The 25,371-nt window shown below is 36.7% G+C and overlaps 1 protein-coding gene and 1 pseudogene across 3 annotated transcripts in view; one reads left to right on the forward strand and one right to left on the reverse strand.

Moving 5' to 3' along the window:
• Window positions 1-25,371, reverse strand: part of CSMD3 (CUB and Sushi multiple domains 3) — a 1,164,849-nt gene that overhangs the window by 458,260 nt on the left and 681,218 nt on the right. The window lies entirely within an intron of this gene.
• Window positions 7,915-10,665, forward strand: LOC128563856 (catenin delta-1-like; annotated as a pseudogene).

The raw sequence follows: 25,371 nt of genomic DNA on the forward strand, positions 1-25,371 counted from the left end.
GGTTTTCTAAGATCATATCATTACCAAAAAAGGAGAGTTTGGCCATCTCTGGCCCCCATTTGGATGCCCTTTATATCCTTCTCTTGCCTGATTGCATTGGCTAGAACTTCCAGAACTATGTTGAATAATAGTGGTAATAGTGGATACCCTTGTCTGGTTCCAGTTCTAAATGGAAAAGCTTTCAGTTTTACATAATTCAGTATGATGCTAACTGTGGGTTTGTTGTAGATGGCTTCAATCAGCTTAAGAAATGTGCCACCTATGTTTTTGTTAGAAAACAATGATGAATTTTGTCAAATACTTTTACTGCATCTATTGAAAGGATCATATGGTCTTTATTTTGGCTCCTATTGATGTGGTGTACCCAAAGCAATCTACAGATTCAGTATAATCTCCATTAAAATATCAACATCATACTTTGAAGAACTATAAAAAAGCATACTTCGTTTTGTATGAAACAAGAAAAAAACCTGTATAACTAAGGCTATTCTTAGTATTAAAAACAAAGTCAGAGGGACCACCATACCAAAATTCAGGTTATATTTTAAGTCCACAGTAATCAAAACAGCATGGTATTGGCACAAAAATAGAGACATAGACATATGGAACAGAATAGAAAACCAAGAGATGAAACCAGTTTCTACTTCCAATCTGATCATTGATAAACCAAATAAAAGCATGCAGTTGGGAAAAGGACCCCTATTCAACAAAAGATGCTGGGAGAACTAGATAACCACATGTAAAAGACTGAAATTCAACCCACACCTTTTGCCCCTTACAAAAATTGACTAAAGATGGATAAGAGACCTAAATATAAGACACAAAAATGATAAAAAAAATCTTAGAATAAAGTGTGGGGAAAACTCTTGATGATGTTGGAGTGGAGAAAGATTTTATGATGAAGACTTCAGAGGCCATCACAACAACAAAAATTAACAAATGGGACTTAATTTAGCTGAAAAGCTTCTGTACAGCTATGGGCACAACAAGTAAAGCAAAAAGACAACCTTCACAATGGGAAAAGATATTTGTAGCATATCAATCTGACAAAGGGTTGATCACCAGAATCTACAGAAAACTCAAATTCATCAACAGAAAAAAGTAAACAATCCTATGTACTTCTGGGCAAGATATATGAACAGAACCTTCTCTGACAAAGACAGATGAATGGCTAACAAACATTTGAAAAAATGCCCGTCATCTTTGATTATCAGAGAAATGCAATTCAAAAACCACCCTGAGATATCACCTAACCCCACAGAGAAAAGCCCACATTACAAAGTCTCAAAGATGCAGATGCTGGCATGGATGTGGAAATAAGGGAACACTTTTACAGTGCTGATGAGACTGGAAGAAAGTATAGAGAATCCTCAAAGAATTCAAATTAGACTCTCCATTTGATCCTGCAATCCCATTACTAGTCATCTACCCAGAAGGAAAAACAAAAAAACAAAAAAACAAACAAAAAAAAACCCCTTTTATCATAAGGACATTTGCACTAGACTGTTTATCACAGCTCAATTTACAATCACCAAAATGTGAAAACAGCCTAAATGTCCATCAACCCAGAAATGGATTAACAAGCTGTGGTATATGTATACCATGGAATACTATTTAGCCATTAAAAATATAGAGACTTTATATCTTTTGTATTAACCTGAATGGAGGTGGAACACATTTTTCTTAGTAAAGCATCACAAGAATGGAGAAGCAAGAATCCAATGTACTCAATTCTAATGTGAAGGCAGTAGATGAGTTAATACAAAAGGTGAGTTAGGGGAATGAGGGATCATGGAGAGGGGAGAAGGGAGGGGGAAGGGGTGTCATGATGTATGGTACACCTCTTATAGGTGGGACACAATTATAAGAGGGACTTTACCTAACAACTGCAATCAGTGTAACCTAATTCTTTGCACCCTCAATGAATTTCAAACAATTAAATGCTGGAGTTTTTTGGAACCAGAGCTCACTCTGTTTCCCAGGCTAGAGCACCCCTGATGTCAGCCCAGTTCACAGCAACCTCAAATTCCTGTGTTACAGCAATTTTCCTGCCTCAGCCTCTTGATTAGCTGAGACTGCAAGCACCCACCACAAAGCCCAAAGAATATATTTTTAAATAAAGGTGTAATTTTGAAGCTGCAATACTCTCCAACATAAACTAAAGACCAATATGCAATAAGTAAATTAAACATTCACTTATTATGTATTACTGCTCTTGAATTTTTTTTCCATCTAAGATATAAGACTTATATCTGAACCATTAATATCCAATAGATAAGTGCTATAGTGGAGATAAAAGTGTACACAAAACAGTTATAAATAATAAGCATCATTTATTGAGCATTCTATCTGTGCTGTTACTGTGAAGACTTTAAAAAATTGATAATGTAATTTAATCCTCATATCAACCCTCTGAAAGAACCATTCTCACCTGCCTTCATAGGTGAGAAAACTGAAGTTCAAAGAAGTTAAGTAACTTGCTGAACTTCCTACAGCTTGTGAAAAATCTGAATCACATGCTACTGTGTAGGATTTTCATTCACTAGTCATCCATTCATGCAAAATTTATTTAGTTTCTGATAAGTATCAAAAATAATACAAAACACTAGGGATGTAAAAGAAGATAAAATGTGGAGCCTGTCCTTAAGTGAATGAACAATGGAAGTGTTAATAAAGCCGCTTTAAAAGTTGAAAGTTTGGGGTGGCACCTGTGGCTCAGTGGGTAGGGCAATAGACCTTTATAGCAACAAGTACATTGAGTACTCAGATCTTGCTTTCTATATACCATTCTTCACTAAAAGGAACCAGAGGGGCTGTTTCTAAAGTCTGAGTGAGGAAAAGGACAAGACGAGTCTGGAACACCTTGTTATGTCCAAAAGAAAAAGAAAAAAGGAAACGATTTAAAGAATGATGATGGCAATGTATCAAAAGGATGTACAGGCCAACTTCAAGAAGTTCTGAGGGCCATTCTGCTGGAGCAAATTAACCATCAAAACAACAAAGATAATGACAAATTATAACACAAATAATCCATACTGATATAAATAAATAATACATAAGGAAAATCTGTTGATGTAGCATAACAATTAATAAATATAGAGTGGGTGGAAAAAGAAAAATTAATATTTAATAACCATCACAGTGGAAACAGATACTGGGTGGATGTTTGGCGAAAAAACAAAATATAACCTCTCTATGAAACACTCATCAATTACAATTATGAAAATGGTAATGTTACCATGGAAAACTCTGAAAGACACCAATTTTACTAGATGGTCAAGGGTCACATAAAGAGTGAAGGATATATTGGTATTGCTTCCTCCAGATGCGATGCCCTGAGAAGGCAAGCATCATTTTCAGGGTACGCCTGTTAAAAATGCACAGCCCATGTCTAAATATGAGAAAAGATTGGATGGACCCAGATTGAGGGCTCTATGACAAATGAAAAGCCTGTACACTTTAAAACTATCAAGGTCATGATAGGGAAAAATTGAAGAAGTCATCCAGACTGAAAGGAATGAAGGAAACAGGACAGCAATGCAATGTAGGTTCCTGGATTTAATCCTGGACCAAGAAGAAAGAAGAGACATTTGAGGGGAGGCTTTAGTTAGTGAAATTTTAACAGAGCCCATTAATTTTTTGGCAGCGATGTACTAAAGTTGATTTTATGATGTGGATGGTTGTTTTGTGGTTATATAAGACAGAGTCTTTGCTTTGATGCAATCCAAGCTGAGTGTTTTGGCGTAAGGACTGGGGAGACGCACTATGTTTGCAGCTTATTCTCAAATGGTTCTGCAGCGGTTTTACAACATGTCCGCAAATTCTCTTATACTCCTCCTATCAGAAAGTGGAGTCAAATCACCCTCCCTTTGGTTATTCTGCAGGATATTTGACTAGGTTTTATCAAACAGAATGTGGTAGAAGTACACATATGACCCCTCTTTTGGCTACTTTCTTAATGGTGCTGTTGGAACTGACAGGGTTCCATTGCCCACACTCTTTTCCATTGATCCGTGTTGCTTGAGAGAAACAACAGAGAGAAGCATTATGAACCAAGCACTAGAATAATTGAGGAAAAAGGAAGGGTAACTAAGTCCAGTATTGAAAGGGAAAGAATAACACTGATTAGAAGAGGAGAGTTTGTCTCTATTGCTTGAATACACTAATTCCACATTACAAATTTAGTCGAATTTCTTCAACTTTCTTGCCATGGAACATTTCTTTCTTCTCCAGTCTTCTTCCCCACCATTCTCCCACAAGCAATCTAAGCATCAGACAGGTTGAGACACTTGTTCCCTTTCATGCTCCCATGCCATTAGGCATGCCATTTTCTCTCTCTAGAAAGAAGGCATTATCCCAGTGTGTAAAAGGTGAAGAAATCCCTATTAATTTCTCAAGGTCAAACTGTATCTCCTCCATAAAGACTGTCCATGAGTTTGTTAGCATAGTCAACTGCTCTTTTCCAAGGTTATCTGCAGGCCTTAGGACACACCTGCATTGGGCCAAGTATTTTATTATAATTATTTATTTACTCAATGTGCTTTCTCTTAAGCTTTTATTTGCTTTGCATATCAACTGTCTATACACAAGGTGACAATAAACAATTATATGTAATTTACATTTCATGCAAAGTTCTAAGCTGTTGTATTTAAATCTGAATAGCCCAGTGAGGACACAAAAACATAAAGAAATTCACCTAAAGTCACACAAATTGTAAATGGTAGAGCTGGAATTTGAAATCAGTCAGTATGGTTCCAGACTATGAGTTCTTAAGCACCACACCATGCCTCAGAGTCTAATATCCAACGAATAGTTGTGGAATATATAAAGAAGGAAAGAAGGCAATACAGAACATACAAAATGATGTGGTTCTATTAACAAACAATATAAAGAATCATAAAATCCCATAGTTAGAGAAAAGCTATGTGTGTGTGTGTGTGTGTATGTATACACCATTTCCCCGAAAATAAGACATCCTCCGAAAATAAGACCTACTTACAGGAAAGATAAGATGTCCCCTGAAAATAAGACCTAGCGCATCTTTGGGAACACACCTTAATAAGACACTGTCTTATTTTTGGGGAAACAGGGTAGATATATATCACGAGTTGAAATAAATTCCAGCCATGACTTCTGAATAATTTAAATTTTATAGTTGTCCTTAAATTGAAAGATGTAAGTGTGGATATCTTCTGTTTAACTATTGAGAACCATTTTCCATCCTTCTTTCCCCTGCTTTTTGCCTTCCACCCCCACTCACACACTTTCAGAGTTGGGGTAGAAGCTGACCAAATAAATTCCTAACAGCTAGGGCCCTGGGCTAGCTGGAAGGGAAGACAAGACCCCATAGCTGGGTATGGAGGATTTCCAGGCAACAAGTGGCATTTTGACAGGAGATTGGAGTGAGAAAGTCAGGAGGGGAGCTTTCCCCCAGCTCCTTTGCTGTGTCCCTTTGCTGATAGCTCCTCTTATTTCAAGTAGCCCTCCCATACTCCTGTCCTCCGAGCCGTGGCTATGGTTGCTGGAGGTAATAATGGCTCCCTGCTGTCCCTAACTAGGGATATTGTACAACCCCTTGTTAGTTTCCTTAAGCTCTGCCCATGCATTCCCAGAATAAATGTGTCATTTGTTTCTTGCAGGGTCTCTAAATGATAAAATATAATTTACTACTGAAATACCAATTCAATACAAAAAGAATTTAGTTAGTATCCCGCTGATAGTTGATTTTGTTATCTCAAAATAATTTTGTCTCTCAGAATATAAAATAGGTTTGGAATGTCTTTAACAAATGTTGCCTTTACTGGGTGTCAGCTAAATATCTGTGCATCATTTGCAACTAAATTTGGAAGGAACAAAGTTAAGTAACCATCCCCGGAGTCAGAGGTTAGCATCCACAGAGTAGCACATCGTTCTGTTCTTTGTCTTCCCTGCTGTGTAGGCGAAGAAATCAGAAGCAGGGAAAGTTGTGCTGGAATAAATGAGGATGGGAGGTCAGAAGAAACATAAGCAGAGCAGGCAGATTGCTGTCGTGCAGTGAGTAGACAGCAATATTGGAAATACAAGTTTAAATGACAGTGGTTGAAATTTGTAGAAACAGGTCTTTTTGACATCACATTTTTTTTTTTTTTAGTGACCAAGTAACTTTGATCCTTGATGCCTAAAGTAATAAACCCTAATTTTAAATTCAATCAGATTTCCAACCAAAAAGTAACATCTGGCCTTAAAGTGACATGAAACTACTCATCGATCAATCTCTGACTTGACAACAGTTGACACTGTAATTCAAATGCTTCACAGACAAACTGTAGGTTAAAAGAAAGTGATCTGTAAAACTTGTTGTTTTGCTGATTCTTAATGTTAAGAAGCCTCTTGGGAATCTCATTACCTTAGTAACCGGCATGCAAAGGTTGTGAAATATAGAATCATACAGCTAGAAAAGACCTTGTGAGTTAAACTAGGTCTCACTTTCAAGCATCTGAAATAAAAGAGACCATAGTCAACATTTAAAGAGATTTCAAGAAAGAAATCCATGACTGCCTAGGGAAGATAATGAAGAGCATGTTTGCAACAATAAATACACAAAGTGTTGTCCCTCATGATAAAAACTCTGACGTTTAAAGTGTCTCATATAGGTACACTAATTTAATAAAAAACATGTACAATTCAGTATGTGGCAAACACACCCCGAGTCAAGGTGTTCCGTGTTGCAGCAGGAATGGAACACCTGCAGCAACAGATTTAACACTTGTAGTTAAATCACACACTCTTTGGAGATACAGCAAATGGAGGGACTCTAATTCTTAATCATATTTCATCTTAAAAATTATTGCATACCTTAATATGTTTAGTAGAAATAGAAACTCTTTATCTGTGATAAAAACAATATGACTTTCTTTGGTCCTAAATATGATGGTACTTGAAATCTTACTAACATGGAGATTTTAAATCAGTAGAACCTCCTTAGTTGACCACCTCCCTACACTGACTACTTCTCTAAGTTGATCTAATTTTCATAGACTGGACGTGCAGCACCTATAATCAATGGAAGTTCCTTATGTTTATCATCTCTGTATGTAGACCAGTTAGTTATAGTTCCTAGGGTGGCCAACTGACAGAGGATCTAATGTAGGTGTGTGTATTGATGTATTTGTGACAAACCATTTATATTCTGTCATTTCATTGCCCATATCACAAATTTAGAAGATGACTAGGGGATTCGCTGATAATAGCTGTGGACACAGACAAGGGGTTTGCCAGGTTTTGTAGGATGGAACCTGATAATTTGGATTATTTAGCATTTTGTTCTAACCCAGTGATTTTTAGACTTTCTTCTGGCTCTGAGTTTCCTGAGTTTCACGCAAGACCATGATCAGTGATTATAACTCAAATCTTTCTCTTTCTCTCCCTCAAGAGAACACATTGAAATACAAGCAGGTGGGCCTATCTAAGGTTACTTTTATAGATAAGAATAATTATTTCCTAACTTAATTAAAATAAATAATTCAGAAATTTAGGTACATCAGGTATTATTTACTATTAGTAAGATATATATTGAAATTTCACCACACTTTGAAACAGTCCACAATATTACACCTCTGAAATTGAGAATGAATGCTCTACCCTAATAGTTCTCTAGCTTATAAATGTATTTCGTGTCTTAAATAATTTAATGGGACATCATGCGAATCAATTTAAAATACATGTCCACACAAGTACACTTCTTGATGATGGCAAGTGGTTTAATTCAGAAAGTTTAAAGACTGGTCTCATCAACTTAAAACAGTATGATCAGGAGCGAGAGAGAAGAAGTCTACATTTGAGAATGGCCGGTTTGTGGGTGATGCTGACCTTGAGAGACAGACATTTTCAGATCTGAAACTCAACAGACCCCAGGATCATAGTCACCTTCTGTATAGCACCATCCCCAGAATGCAGGAGCTGGCACCAATTGTGGAGACCTACACAGAAGACGACCCTGAGACCTACACAGAGGACGACTCGATCAAGCCATGTCTATAGTCTCTGTGGAAACCTCAGATGATGGAACTACTCAGCGCACAGAGACCACAGTTAAGAAAGTAGTGAAGACTGTGACAACACGGACTGTACAGCCAGTCTCTGTGGGACCAGATGGGCTGCCTCTGGATGCATCTTCAGTTTCTAACAACTATATCCAGACTTTGGGTTGGGACTTCTGCAAGAATGGCAATGGGGGAGCTGGTCCCTATGTGGGGCAAGCAGGCACTGCTACCCTTCTCAGGAACTTCCACTACCCGCCTGATGGATATAGCTGCTACTATGAAGATGGTTATCCAGGTGGCGGTGACAACTATGGCAGTCTGTCCCGGGTGACCTGTATTGAGGAGCGGTATAGGCCTAGCATGGAAGACTACAGGGCACCTAGTAGATAGAATGTGTATGGGCCCCAGCCCCAGGTTCAGGTAGGTGGGAGCAGTGTGGATCCACATCGTTTTCATACAGAGCCTTATGGGCTAGAGGATGACCAGCGTAGCATTGGCTATGATGACCTGGATTATGGTATGATGTCTGATTATGGCACTGCCCATCGGACTGGGACACCCTCTGACCCTCGTTGACACCTTAGGAGCTAGGAAGACATGATTGGTCAGGAGGTGCCATCAGATCAGTACTATTGGGCTCCTTTGGCCCAACATGAACAGGGAAGTTTGGCAAGCTTGTATAGCCTGCACAAAGGAGGGCTACCACCTCCCAACTGGAGACAGTCAGAGCTGCTGGAGGTGATTACCATGCTAGGATTCCACTTGGATGCCGTCAAGTTCAATGCAGCTGCATATTTGCAACACTTAGGTTACCACAATGGCAAGGTGAAGATGGACGTGTGGAAGCTCAAGGGCATCCCAGTACTGGTGGGATTGTTAGATCACCCCAAAAAGGAAGTACACGTTGGAGACTGTGGAGTTCCCAAGTATCTCTTTTGGGCATGACCACGATAACAAGATTGCCATAAAAAACTGTGATGGTGTTCCTGCTCTTGTGAGATTGTTATGAAAAGCTCATGATATGGACCTTACTGAAGTCATTACTGGAACTCTGTGGAATCTCTCATCCCATGACTCAATCAAGATGAAAATTGTGGACCATGCACTGTGTGCCTTGACAGATGAAGTGATCATTCCACATTCTGGTTGGGAGTGGAAGCCTAATGAAGACTGTAAGCCACATCATATTGAATGGGAGTCAGTGTTTACCAACACAACTGGCTGCCTCAGGAATGTAAGCTCAGAGAGGAGTGAAGCTCGCTGGAAACTTTGGGAATGTGATGGTTTAGTTGATGCCCTCATTTTCATTGTTAAGGCTGAGATTGGGCATAAGGATTCAGACAGCAAGCTTGTGGAGAACTGTGTTTGCCTCCTTTGGAACCCATCGTATCAAATTCACCGGGAGATCCCACAGGCAGAACATTACCAAGAGGCACCTCCCAATGTTGCCAACAATACTGGGCCACATGCTGCCAGTTGCTTTGTGGCCAAGAAGGGCAAAGGGAAAAAAACCCTTAGAAGATCCAGCAAATGATACAGTGGATTTCCCTAAAAGAACTAGTCCTGCTCGAGGCTATGAGCTCTTATTTTAGCCAGAGGTGATTCTGATATACATCTCTCTCCTTAAGGAGAGCAAGACTCCTGCCATCCTAGAAGCCTCAGCTGGAGCAATTCAGAACTTGTGTGCTGGACATATTAGTGATACATTCGCTCTGCTCTGCATCAAGAGAAGGCTCTTTCTGCCATAGCTCACCTCCTGACCAGTGAACATGAGCGTGCAGTCAAAGCTGCATCTGGAGCACTAAGAAATCTGGCTGTGGATGCTCGCAACAAAGAATTAATTGGTAAACATGCTATTCCTAACCTGGTAAAGAATCTGCCAGGAGGGCAGCAGAACTCCTCCTGGAATTTCTCTGAGGACACAATGGTCTCTATTTTGAATACCATTAATGAGGTTATTGTTGAGAACCTGGAGGCTGCCAAAAAGCTTCGAGAGACACAGGGTATTGAGAAGCTGGTGTTAATCAACAAATCAGGGAACTGCTCAGAAAAAGAAGTTCGAGCAGCCGCACTTGTATTACAGACCATCTGGGGATATAAAGAACTGCAGAAGCCCCTGGAAAAAGAGGGGTGGAAGAAATCAGACTTTTAGGTGAATCTAAACAATACTTCTCGAAGCCAGAGTAGTCACTCATATGATGATAGCACTCTCCCTCTCATTGACCGGAACCAAAAATCAGATAAGAAAACTGATTGGGAAGAGATTCAGATGAGCAATATGGGATCAAACACAAAGTTATTAGATATCAACTATTCCGCATTGAACGAGAGAGGGGACCATAATAGAACACTGGATCAATCTGGGGATCTAGGTGATATGGAGCCTTTGAAGGGAACGACACCCTTGATGCAGAAGATTTAGCACCACTATCTCCGTTCCATCTGGGCTTATGATACATGTACTTTTATTTTTGGGTGGTGAAATGGACTGATGATATTCTTTCTTCACTGGACTACAGTGCCAACTGCCAGGCTGCCACCTGCCCTTATAGCAATAGTGGCTGCCTTCTTTCCAACAACTCCCAACTTTTTCCAGTCAAGTTTGATTGTCCTATTCCCCACCTACCCCAATTTCTCCCAAGAAGCCTGACTCAGTTATTTGCATATCTCAAGAAACTGCTGCAGATTAGCTCTTTTTGCCGGCTCTCTCTGGAACTCTTGGCCTTGTATGGAGGGAGGCAGAGAATGGGAATCTTCACTGGAAGCTGTGGGAAGACTTGGAAGTTATATGCTACATATGCAATGTCCAGCAATCTGACAAACCGATGATTCTTAAGATTTAAAAAAAAATGATCAATTCATTTCAGTTCAATATTTATTGAGCATCCACTGTGTTCAAGGAACTGTGCTAGGAACTATGGCCATAGAAGTACTTTAGGATATGCCACCCCAAACTATGCCACTTCAGCATATTGATTATTTTGAGATGAAGTCACCTCAGAAACAGCAGATGCAGATGATTTTCTGGTCTCTTTTTTTCTATTTAAAAATAGGTCATAAAATTTCTCATGAGAAAGATGTACCAGAGACAGGAGATCTTTCTCACCAGACACCAGAAATCAACACTGAAATGAATCTGTAGCATCATACCCAAATCACCCCTTATCTGCTTCTGTTGTTCCTCAATACATCTCTTGGTCACTTCCCCACAATTTACTACAGCTAGCCCAGGCCCCTTTGTCTTGTAATTTCTTCACAAATTTATCATTTTTTTTGTCTAAAATGTATGTTAGCTTTTTACCCTAATCACTTTTTCAGATTTTTCCTTCTTCTGAGGACTCTAATTATGTATAAAATTTTAATAAAATTTGTATACTTTTCTCCTACTAGTCTATCTTATGTCAGTTTCTTAGGCCTAGTCAGGAACGTTAAGAGGATAGAGGAGAAAGTCTCCCTCCCGTATCACAAAAAGGTACAAGTTATAATCCTTCCCTTAAAAAAACACATAGTCTGTAAGAGCTGCTAATTAGATGTATTTAGTAGTATACATTTTAAAAATTCCTTTCAAGACATTTTTAAGAGGAAAAGAGAATGTAGTATACTCTAGTCAACACATTTGCTACCAAATATAAATGTTTTGTAACTCCAAGATGTTTTCAAAACTTTAATGCATTTCCTATGTATTCAAACTTAGTGAGTACATTATGGTTTAGACTATTAAAGATGACACATGAAGTAATAAGTGAATCTTCCTTCCTGACTTGCCTTGAGGCGGAATTCTTAAAACTTGACCCATTGTTTGTACCCTTTGTGTACTTAAGGTCCTTCAAAGGAACTCTTTAGCTTTTGACCTCAGTTTAGGACTAGGTAACCAGAGATACACTCAAGGGCACTTTCCTTATAGAAATCTCTCAGTAGATCCCATTATCTAGTAGTCAGCTAATTAAAGATAGCTTCATGATTAATTTTTAGGTACAGTGACCTGTTTCATTCATACATTCATTTATTCATTTATCTTTCCATTCAATCATCTATTATCACTCAAGAAAAAATGTCTTGGCATCGTACTATGTCCAAAATGCTGGGAATAGGAGGTCAATAAGATAATTTATTGCTGCCTATTAGAAAAAGTAAAGCATACACACACACACACACATATATATACACTCAAACATACACATATGTACATATATATTAATTATGATAACTAATGTAATTTTAGAATAAGATATATTGGAAACATGGAAAGAAGTTTTCCAATACTTTGTTTTGGACAATCCATTATTTCCAGAGTAAACAATTCTGCTTAGGAGTGGAAAGACAAAAGAAGATTGTATAAACTGAGACATGAACTAAGATTTGGATCATTTGCATGGATATGTGTGTGGTAGGTGGGGTGGTGGCAGTTTCTGACATTTTGGTTTGGCCAAAGAAATTATAGCATGAATAAAATGGCAGATTTTGAACAACTCAAGTAGCTCAGTATGGTTGGAGTTTGGGTGTAAGAAGTGTGAGGTGAGTCATGAAGCTGTGCAGGTATGAAGCTTCTATTATAGCTCTGTTACTTCTGTTAGCAGGGTGAACTCAACCACACATAAACCTTTTCCTACCTTATCTTCCTTCCCTCTGGGAACAAAGACCCCTAGGGCTTAACTAGCCCCACCCCAAAACTTCCAGCCACAAGATCCCCAGAATCCTTTACCCAGCAGTGGAATCTTTCTGCTCCCTATAGGCCTTGTATAAAAGAGGTCTCCAACTGTGCTCAGGGAAGATGCTTTCTCTACTTTATTGTAAGCAGAGAAAAGCCATTAACAAAACACTTTGATGTTGCTCACCAAATACTCCATACTTTGCAACAATCACACTAATGTCATGTGAAATGAACTTAACTTGATATAAAGTCAACTAAAGAAACATAACTTTATTTCCTATTTATAATCTAATAACTAAGCAGTAAGATGAAATTATGAGGAAGCATTCTTTTTTATAAGAAGACTCAACATAGCATTGTTCACTTGCAACCTTACTTAACCTGTATATTCTTTAAACATTTTCCTTTGAAGTACCTTGAATGAAAGAACAAAGTGGAATATAGATTTTTGTCTAAATCTCTGCAGCTACCTATTTAAAAGACTTTCCAAACAGGGATAGATCAATATTTTTGAACTATAATAGCAATCAAAGTAAATGGATTTTTCTTTCAAAAGAACTGTAACTGCTAGCAGTCCAATAGCCACCATCAAAAACTTGGAAAGTTAATGCTTTCACTGTATCTACCAGATGGTAAAAGGTCTTATAATTATTCAGAAGTATAACTCTGTGTTGTCTATAAAGCCAGTAAAGAGGATCAACCACTTACTTATAAAAGAATGCATTGAGAAAAGTCAGCGTCCAACAAATGAACTGAATACTCATTTTTCTTTAAAAATAATCATGTTGATACAGTGTTAGCCCTTTATGGAATTAATTTCTGGGATCTCAACTCATCTTCTTTTTTTAATTATTATTATTTTTTTAACTCATCTTCTTTTAATCTAACACAACTGCTGTTGAAGTCCAGATGTGCTGAGCTCATCATTGGTGGTGGTAGTGGTGGTGATGGTTGGCTCATCCCATTAAATGAATTGGACCTAGATGAATTTGCTCAAGGTAACAAACATAACATAAAACATAACATTTCATTGGATAGTTTAGAGTATGATGATGGATGTTGAAATAATAAACTAATATAATACTAGGCCTTTGAACCTGGTTTCTTCATATCAAGTTCAGTCTCTGAGAGCTATCACTAATTCTCCATCAACTTTGTTGCTTTTCAGGCTCCTGGGGACCCCATGGCCTATAAAAGTCTGTTCTTAATAGAGGACCCTATACTGATCGTCTTTACTTTTATTTTAATTCAAATTATTGTGTAAGTTCTCACAAGTTATCTGCATTTTAACTCTGCTCAAATTCTAGAAGTAATGACTATGATCTTAAAAGAATGTTAAGTTTGATTCAAGATACACTGTTTGGAGACTGGATAACAAATGTAAAAAGTTAGGTGCTTGGCTTTACTCATTCAATAATGTAGTCTCCACAAGGCATAGTTTGCACATAGAGTGTAAAGGTCAAAAGTTGACTAAAGTATAGATTATGTGTATAAGGATAAAATTATTAGTTATACAGTGTGGCTACAAATAGTTTAAATATAAGGGAATATGTGCAAATGTGTTGTTATTTATTCCATGTGTTTTAGAAGTCAGAGGAGGGAAAAATTATTTGCATGATGAAAATAGGTAAAGGGAGGGGCAATTATTATCGGAGACTGGTTCAAAGAATATGAGTTTTCTATGGTCCCTGATAAATAAAATAGACTTTTTTAGATGGAAATTCGTAATTACAGTACAGAATGAGAAGGAGGCATATTGAAGTTTGAAATTAAAAAAATAATAATAACTTTTCAATATTTAAGTGGAAAAGTAAATTATGCCCAGACAACAGGAAATCTCTTATGTCTGGACGGAATAAAGTTAATTGTGTAAAAATGGAAAAGACACTAAAAATTTTGGAGAAAAGAAGTTGAAAGGTCATTGGCACATACCCAGAGAGGAGCCTAGAGACTAGGAGAATAGAAAGTGACAGAGACCGGCCTGAGAAGAGCCAAAGATGGCATCTCCCCTGAGCACAGTTAAGAGACCCCTTTTATAAGAGGCTAGGAGGAGACAGAAAGATTCCACTGTTGTCTGAAGGATTCTGGGGGTCTTGTGGCAGGAAGTTTTGGGGATGGGGCTAGTTAAGCCCTAGGTGGTCTTTGTTCCCAGAGGGAAGGAAGATAAGGTAGGAAAAAGTTTATATGTTTATGTGTGGCTGTTACTTCTGTTACTAACTAACAGAAGTAACAGAGCTAAAACTATCCTGGAATTAATGAGAAGAACAGATTCAAGAAAGTACCTAGAGTTAGCTATTAGAATAATTCAAGGAAAATAAAATTAAGGACATCAGACTAGAGACTAAAATGGAGGTGATAAATTCTGATAAAAGACAAATAATCAAACGTGTAACTTATTTGAAATGAGAAGTACAAAAGGAAGATTAAAAGTTAAAAATAATATAAAAGTATTTGCCAAAGCAACATAAGATCACCGTAAGATCATTATTAGTGTAATTCATCTTTTTTTTTTAAATCTGAAGGACTGAATATATACATGGACCAGGGCCAGATCATATATAATAATATAAAAGGATTCTGACCCACATAAGAAGTCCAGGGAGCTAAACCAAAATTTCAGAAACAGTAGACAGCAAGAAGGGTCAGACTTGGTAAATGACAGCATGCTGCCTTTATATTTCTCCCCACTTCCAATTTAGGATCAATTAAAAAATGCAAATATGCTTCCCAAACTAACCAGCTAGCTCATCTCCAGCTTCCCATGCCAACATTCTCCAACCACAGTATAACTGAAGTCCTTCCTTGTTTTTTAACTATGACGTTTTCCCACTCCCATGACTGCCTTTGAATCTCTGCTAAAAACAAGTGGTGGTAGTTAGCCCCCTAGCTGTAGTAAGCTCTGAATAATCAGTCTTGATTTATTCTCATTTGTAAGGTCTTCACTTATCTTCAACAACCCAATACACAGTCATATATAACCATAGTTATATACTCATATCACACAGATCAGGATACACAAAAATAAATAACTTTTGCAAAATACATTTCATATAACAATGCATGACCCTGTGAGTGTATTATAAGATATCCTCTGAAATTTTCTATTTCATGGAGCTGGAACATATTCTTCTTAGCAAAGTATCTCAAGAATGAAAGGAAAAGTATCCAATGTACTCAGCCCTACTATGAAACCAAGTTACGGCTTTCATATGAAAGCTATAACCCAATTATAGCCCAAGAACATGGGAAAGGGGATAGGGTTGGGAAGGGAGCGGGGAGGATGGGTGAAGGCAGGGCAATTGGTGGGACTACACCTATGGTGCATCTTACAAGGGTACATGTGAAATTTACTAAATGTAGAATACAAATGTCTTAACACAATAATTAAGAAAATGCCACAAAGGCTATGTTCACCTGTTTGATGAAAATATTTCAAATTGTATATAAAACCAGCACATTGTACCCCATAATTGCATTAATGTACACAACTATGATTTAATAAAAAAAAAATTTCTGACTCTAACCCACAAAAATTATTTAATGGCCCATGAATCAATATAGCTGTTAAGTTGAAAAACAATTGCATATATTTTCTAAAGTTTATTTGACCCTACAATTATCTGTTCACTGAGTATCTCTAAGGATTTCTTAACTTAGAACAGCCTTAGGGAAAGTTTTCTGTATTTTCAATAGAGATTACCAAAAGAATGGGGATGTGATTAATACACAAGGTAATCAGAATAAATAGGTAGTTTTTAAAGATAGGTATTTAGTTCAATTTAATTTATATTGATTTAGAAATTATAGATTAGAGAAACCAAGAGAAAAAATACTAAAATTTGGGGGAAAGGAGTTTTATAAAAAATCTACTCTTTTCTGAAGCTTATTTAGAGGTCACTTGGTTCAGCTTCCCTCTCAAGCAACAAATTTGTTTCCTTGTTCTCACAGATACTACTAAGGAGGAGTATTGGATTGGGAAGGATAAATTTGAATAAAGAGAAGCCCCTATCTATTAGAAACTGAAGGGACAGTGTAAGGGCAGATACAAATTAAAAGAAACTTAATTTTCCCTGTTGAAAATGAGACTCTCTCACCTCCCTTTATCTTAGAACTTTCACGTTAGAAAATGTGTAATTGTCAGTAACTTTTTCTTTTTCAAATGTAATAAAATTTTAAATGCTAAATAAACCTCTTTCCATTCTCAAAATTTAGGAATGTTTCCTCAAGGACCTAGAAGAGATCTCTTTGATGTATTATCATGTGGGAAGAAAATACCCTTATCTCCCAGATTCTATGGGAGGGTAGGGGCTTAGCTTATTCCTGGTTGCAAAACCACCTGTTGGAAAGATATGAGGTTTATTTTGTTTCTACAGATAAAGCCAATTAGGTAAATAAGATGGTCATACCAATTATAGTTGAATTTAAGATGAACTGTGTGTGACAAGGTAGCATCAAGTTCTCTTACTCGAAAATAAGCGACAGTTTATCTTGAGAGCACACATGTAATGCAGTTGTATCTGCTTGTCTATTTAAAAGGGTAAAATATATTTATGGCTTTGCAATCACTTTAGCAGACTGCCTAAAATGCATATTTCATTCTAGTTTAATGCGTATGCAATAATAAAATAGTTTTCATTCTGGTTGGCAAAAGATTATGTTTTTAATTATATTAACTCTCAACAATAGCCACTTGCAGAAATCATAATTTCCATTCTTAGTAGAAAGGACTTTCATTTTTTAAGATTTAGTTGTGTTTTATATCAAGGTTTGGAGTTAAAGAATCTGGGGAAAAGATAAGTCTGAGAATCAGACTTCACAGTGAATCAACTGTGAAGGCAGCAAAGCTGGAGCAATCTCTTCGTGAGTATTTGTACATTACACAGTATCTTTTAAAATTGTGATTTCTTGTTTGAAGGGGGTAAAATGGAGTTCTTTATGCTGTGATGTAGGCTAGATAAGCAGTAAGTTCCCATAAGACTTTTGCTGAGAGATGTTAATAAAAGCTTTGTACTTCATAAAGGAATTGCATGTTTCTGCTTCCATTTCAGGGACTCTTGCCATTTGCTATTCCAAAGAGGAAAAGAGACACTGAAGGAAACCTGACTTAGAACCACATTCTGGAGCCCAAACCCAGCCATCCAACAAGCCAAAGCAAAGACCCACAGACTAGTTCACTAGATCAGCCTAATTGGTATTGACCTGTAAAAAAAAATGAGCCATAAATAAATGAATACTTCTTGTTTTACAATAAAGTAGATATTTCAGCAGCATTATTGTGATAATAGTAACTGATACAAGTGCTTGTAGATAAAAATAGGCCACCAATTGATACATGCTAATTAAGTGAAATGTTTTATGATACTTATAGTCTCTATTTTCTTATGAAGCAAAAATCTTTAACAGGGGAATTTCAGACCTAATAAAGATACTTTCCTTGAAATGACCTGTAATAGGTGAGAAGGCCCAAAATGGAGACAAGGAACCAATGAGAGTAGTGGGCAATTTGATTCACACAAAATTGAGGCTGTGACAAAGGAGAAGCATTAGGAAAATGTACAATAAGGTGAAAAGGTAGGAAGAATTGAACTAGTGCAATGGATTGTTGAGTGCTTAAGCAGTAAAAATGTCTAAATTATTTTTATATGCCAAGCAACTAGCAAAATGAATAGTTCCCAATATCTTTTTTCTTTCCTTTTTTTTATTTGCCTGAATCATAAGGGAAATCAGAGGCAGGAAAATTGGAAGTCAAAGCTAGATGTCATTGAAAACCCTAGTTTACACTAATTAGTTAAAACTGGACTAATCCCAGGATGATCTGGATTTGTAAATTGTTGGTTCATTTGATTTACTGAGAATCTAAACAGTGGTATGATTTATAAAACTGTATTATTATTATTATTGTTGACTGCTTGTGTACCTTGGTATTCTAGAAGAACCCTAATTAGGACATTATGCCTGATTACTAAGCTACTGGTGATATGTGGGCCTTTGTTGTCTTTATATACAACTGGACAGAGGGGAAAGAGAGAAAACAATTGTGTGCATGGCCTGATATGTGGAGACAAGTATCACTGAGAAGTGTTGGCTATTGAACTTTGCTGGCCTTTGAGAATGATTTCAAGCTCAGTAGAGAATGAAGTTGGGGTTAGAAGGTAAAGTTTGTGAGACTCTGTATAAGTCAGCAATTCTTTGGACTTCAGATGAAAAAGTGAGTGAAAACTGGAGGAAAAGTTTGTTCTTTCCTGTAGCACTCTGCCACTCATAATTGCCACCATGGCTATCCTCAGGGTTTTTAAACTGTGAGCTCAAGGTGACCAACAATGTAGGGCAGGATCCTCAGAGAAATGCTACCTTGATAACAAACAAGCAAAAATAAAAACACCTTAAAAGTTGAGGGCCAATCAAAATTTTATTTGCCTCAATTAGTTAAGTGTAGTCTGATCCAATAATTTAAGTAATCTCTTTAGGTAATTTAGTTTTTACTAACTATCTTTTTACAGTTTAAAGTGGTTTTATTCATGTAAATTATTCCCCTTCTCCTCTTTCTCTTTTTAATGGCTGTATAAAAGGGTGGCTTTGTGGGACATAAAGGAGACTGGCAAGACAGGAGGGCCAACAGTCAGCTGGTTGTTTTCTAATTTTACATTCACTGCTAATAAAGAGTAGCTGGCTTAATATTTTCCTTAGGCTGATAAATCTTCAGGGTTAACTATTCTTGTCTGGACTTTGGGGTAAATTGGGCATTCAAAAGATCTGGTCATTCGGTCTTAAGGGCTTTGTACTTTGCAGCCTTTTAATCTTGAGCGTCTGTTGCTCCATTAGTCTTACAAGAAACTCTGCATCTAATCATTAAGAAAGGTAGGAGTCATTATAATCCTGTGACATGACAAGATTATGTGGAACCAAACAAGCGGCTTGAAGCTTCTCCCATGCCAGGATGAATGGAAAACAGGACTTCGTAAAAGGTGTGCAGACTTCTCCACCCAACTCAACCTTTGGCAAAGCTAGTCCTAAGTCTGGCCTGAAGGGACAGACTCTAATGACAGGATAGAAATAACTACGGCTGTGTTACTTGTTGCTATGATCCTTGGGCTCATGGTGGTGTTGGTTACAGGATTTTCATTTCTTTTCTGTAGTCTTTCTTCTCTATCATCGTGAGCCCAAAGACCTAACCTGCACAGCTAGAAATGACATCTCCTCTATACACCATGAAGGAAACGCTATATTGCAAATTCTTTATTCTTGAGAGGTTTCATATAGAGTAAATAATTTCAGAAATTCATCTTCCTCTCTGACAAAGTCTGGCTTTTAAGACTACTTTCTCAACTCAATGCAAAATCATACTTGGACAGTCTTAGGTGACAATATTCTTCTCTCTGTACTGCCATGCATTAACAATTCCTAGCCTTATGCCTATGTGTGTGTATATATATGTGTGCATATAAGATGATAGTCATCTACATGGCAAACAAGAGAGAAAAGTACTACATAAATTTTCTTTCATTTGACATATTTGTAATTTGCATTTTTTATGATTTCACCTTTAAAATTGTATTTACGACAATTAAGTTTATGGGGGGGCAAGGAAAAGCAGAGAGAGGGAAGGGGGGCAGGGCCTTGGTGCATGCCACACCTTCTGGAGGCAAGACATGATTGCAAGAGGGACTTTGCCTAACAAATGCAATCAGTGTAACCTGGCTTATTGTACCCTCAATGAATCCCCAACAACAACAACAGAAAAATAATGACAAAAAAAAAATTGTATTTACCCTTTAGGTCTTATCTAAGGTGTCATATCCTCAAGTAGCTTTTAGAGAACCCCCCATTTTTAGCAAATCGTTTCTGTTTCCTTTAAGTGCTAAGAGAACATATTGAAATGACCTACTTACGAGTATCTGTCTTCACTTTTCTGAAAGTGTATGGATGTACAAACATTACCTATTTTATCTTTTCAGCTTCCATAGCTAACATAGTACCTAACACAGGACACAGTAGGCAAGTAAAAAAAAAAAGTTCTTGAAGCAAATTGAATCTATTCATAAGATTAGAATTAGCACTACTCTCCATTTAAAATATTTAAAACTGGACACATCTCATTAGAGCAAAAAGCATTTTATATCTAATTACACTCTCAATTTGTTGAAGACATTATTCAAATATAAAAACAGACAAAAGAAATCAAATAATCAAACAGATAACTATATTTGGTATATGAAATTCCATGTCCACAAGAATATTTCATTAGGTGCAGCATAAACAAAGAATCTCTAAAACATATAAATACATATATTGTTGCCATAGATAACAGCAAAAAAAGTTGGAAGTCTGATGAGAAGACTAAGTAAAATTTATGAATATTTTACTGAAAGACAGATTAGAATCTACAGCAGAAAAGTCAGAAATACATAAATTGAAACTTTCATGGGTGAATCAGAAAGTATGCTGTTGACTGTGTCTCTTGGAAGTGATATCATAGACCACAACATGGTCTGTCTCAAAACTTTTATAGTGACGTATGATCTACATATAAGGCCGCAAAGAAAGGAAGGAAAGAGAGTAGGTTCTACTTCACTTGTGTTATTATATTAAAATACGATAGACTAGATGGCTTCAAACAACAGACACTTATTTCTTACAGTTCTAAAGGTTGGGAATTCCAACAGGAAGGTCCCAAGCAGATTTGCTTCCTGGTAAGTGTGCTTTTTCTGATTTGTAGATGGCTGCCTTCTTGATATATCCTCATGCTGGGAAGAGAGAGAGACCCTTTCTCCTATATTTTCTTATCAGGCCATTAATCTGATCATGAAGGATTTACCTTCCAAAGGTCCCATTTCTAAAAATTACCATATAGGGGGGTTAGGACTTCAACATATGAATGATGGAGGAACACAATTCAGTCAATTGTGGTAGTCAATTGGTAGTAGGTAAAAAGATGGAAAGAGTAAAATGAATTAATAAGAGACAAAACTACTAGCAAAGATTCTTATTTATAACAGATGAGTTAGTTATGAGGAATTACTACTCAACAGTTATTCCAAGCCTCATTTGATATAATGTGCAGTATTAAAAATTTAAAGGAAAAAATAAGCAAAGAAACAGCAATACTTCTCTTAAACATCCTTGTAGCTAGCCTTCTAACTGTGGATTAGATGTAGCCAATTAGATTTTAAACGTGAGAGAGACGTAGAAACCATCTTTCTCAACTTCTCTGTGCTTTTGTTCATTAAAGCAAGCATAGTCATTGAGTTTCTCTGAAATCAAACTCCTTTATTCAGTCATGACTTCAAGGGTACTAATTTTTGAATGGGAGCCTTTATTCAGGCCAGCATCAATTTATCAATTTCCCACTGACCTAACTGTGGCAATGGTATCACTCATTTGGCAGTCTGTTTCCTGCTATTCTTGTAGTCTCTCTTGAAAATCCGATCTAGAACATGCTCATCTGACCATTTCAACAATTTTGTAAAAGACTAATTTACCTGAATTTAAATATTTCTTCTTAAAATGGCTAGAGATTTTTTTTCTTTTTTTTTTTTTGCTTTCAGCTGAACCCTGATTGATACAATAGGTCCAAATCATGACTCAAGCTATTGAAATAATCTACAGTAAAAGCCAAGTATTACATAGTTCACCTACAAAACGGTCGTTTTTCAAACTTTATGTTTTCAAGTGTCCTAGGTCTATGTAGATCCTAATAAACACAATAATATTCATTTGCATGTAGAGTTAGGAATAACTCAGAACTGAGATGGTTGGCAATTCACTACACAGTTCAGTTCCCACTTAGGCTGTGGTTAATTTGTTGAACAGGCAGTCACTAAACTTTCTATGTACCAAGTGCAGTGCAAAATTCACTGTCTAGATTTCAGATAGATAATATTTAGCATGTAGGTAATATTCTAAGAAAAATTTACACATATTTCTTTTTATCCATATTTCTATAAAATACATGGAAACAGAGAGAAAGTAATCTTCAGGGGATGTTTACTTGACTGCTTCTCTGAAATTATTACATCGGGATGTATCTTCATCTACCACTTTCACCGTTTGTACTGTTACACTTTCTGCAAAATCTAGTTCAATTCCCAGCTTATCTGTGACCTTACAGTGCTTTAACACTAGAACAGGGTCTATCAAAAAATTAGTCTCCATGGGTGGCGCCTGTGGCTCAGTGAGTAGGGCATAGGCCCCATATACTGAGAGTGGTGGGTTCAAACCCGGTCCTGGTCAAGCTGCAACAAAAAGTAGCTGGGCATTGTGGTGGGTGCCTGTAGTCCCAGCTACTCCGGAGTCTAAGGCAAGAGAATCGCCTAAGCCCAGGAGTTGGAGGTTGCTGTGAGTTGTGACGCCACAGCACTCTACCGAGGGTGACAAAGTGAGACTCTGTCTCTAAAAAAAAAAAAAATTAGTCTCCATGTCTATGGTTGAATGCCATGACTAGGTTAGACTTGCTGAGGTTAATAGCACAATGCCTTATCTTCAGCAGATATTAGCCTCCTCAATTGTAGGATGTTTATTTGGCTTGTTAATTAGTCAATATCTTAACAACTCCAATATAAGCAAAACTGGAAAAATCACTAAGAAAACCTGAATGTTGTGGCTTCTTTGAACTTAGTAACAAGCACATTAAACATGCTTAAATGTCAAATGTGGGGTAGAATGCACTCTGTGCATTTGGTCTGTCTAGGGTGAATAAGTGAAGAAGGAGAAGCAGAAGTTATCAGTGATATTAATTTCTTAAGATTTGCTTTTGACCTCGCAGAACTACCTTGTCTGGACTTTTACTAATGCATTGTTCCTTGATGCATTTCTGCTTTGTCAGCTTTTGGCACTATTTGATAGCAAAGAAAAGAGACATCTAGTGAAGATCCAGAACTATTTTTGTTTTAATTGTTCTTGCCCCTTGATGGCCAGCGATTAGCCTTGGAAATACCATGGGTATTACTGAAGAGATTATATCACTGTGTTCAATGATAATACATTTGATTTCATTACTGATTTAGAGAAGTGTGGAGGTGTGAAATAGGATACACACAAAAATTTCTTAGTATTTTACACTTAATATTACAAATGCAGGAATATTATTTGCTTAACATGCAGTCACATTGCACTGCTTATGTGCATAATCTTGGAAATCAAACATCCTTCTGTTTGAAATCTGACTTTGCAACTTGCCAAGTGTATAAATTTGGAAATTTACTTCTCTGTTTTGAGATTCAATTTCATTATATGAAAAGAGAAACATATTTGGCTGTGTTGGGAATCATATTAATTCATATAATAATAAGTGCTCAGCAAAAGTCATCACTGGGCTGAGAAGGTAACTGGTCTTGATTCTGTTAAAAATTAGTAACAAGAAAAACAACAAAGGCAAGGGGGGCTGTTCCAGAGAAAAGGAGACTTAAGAGATGTAATACCAAATGCAGTCAGTAAAATTTACCTGGATATTAGATTTCCCCAAAAATCTGCACAAGACTTTTTCAGGCCAACAAGTGATAATAATAAATAACTTTAATAAAAGTGTACTGGGTAGTAGCTGATACTGGTGAACGAATATTAATTTTTAAAAGTGATATTGATTTTGTGGCTACTTAGGGAAAAGTTGTTATTATTAGAAGACATGTTTAAGGGTGAAATAGCATTGTGTCTATACCTTCCTCTCAAATGATAAAGAAAAGTAAGAGAACAAATAAACAAATCTCTGTGTGGGCACACACGTGTGCGTCTGTGAGTGTGTGTGCATTTGTGTAGTGGAGATAAGACAGAGAGACAGAGGATGCAATGGGGAAAAATCTCAAAAACTGATGAATCTAGATAAAGAATATACTAGATAGGAATACACAAATGTTCATTTTATTATTCTTTCACCTTTTCTGAGGCTTTTGAAATTTTCAAAATAAAAGCAATGAGAGAACAAATGACCTAAAATAAGTAAATTACGAAATACAGAAAATGATACTAATAGAAATAATGATAATAATGGCAATGATAACTTTAATACATCTGCCATAATTTAAGTGAGAGTATTAAAATAATTCACTTGTCATTGAAGGCCAAAATAATAAAATTGGCTGGATTTTATTTATTATATTTTCTTGAATATTAAATATATAAGACGCCAAAACAGAAAACTAGGATAGCACTTTAGAAATTCTCAGATGATGTATTTACATGAGAAACAAGTGGGTCACATTAACCATTTGCTGATGAGTAGCAAAGAAGTAATTTATCCATTAATGTGTCCATAAAATTCAGTTTAAAAATATCCCAAAATATGACATTGTAATAATCACAAACTTAAGTAGGAAAACAACTTGCACAGCTTGGAGGGGATATTAACATACAGAAAAAGAAAAAAACCTAACACTGATTCTATAGATTTCCTGAGTTAAAATGATGTCTACTCATTTTGTCATGAATTTTCTTGCCAATAGTAACAGAATATGTGCTACGCAAGAAACTGTCCTGTCCCTGTGCCACCAGTAGGTCAAAACATCTCAATATATTTCTCACAAGCATTTCAATCTATGTTTGCCAGTGCTTGTGGTGAGTATATTAGGCTTGACATGTCGCGTCTAAAACTCATGAAGGCAGCAAATAGCTTAGTTGATATCGTTCATTAAAGCGTAAAAAAATCTAAACATCAAATGTCAACAATAATAACTTCATTGTTGTCAAGAAATGGGGCTATTATTTTCC

Source organism: Nycticebus coucang, chromosome 13 (assembly GCF_027406575.1).
Source record: "Nycticebus coucang isolate mNycCou1 chromosome 13, mNycCou1.pri, whole genome shotgun sequence".
Classification (NCBI taxonomy): Eukaryota; Metazoa; Chordata; class Mammalia; order Primates; family Lorisidae; genus Nycticebus; species Nycticebus coucang.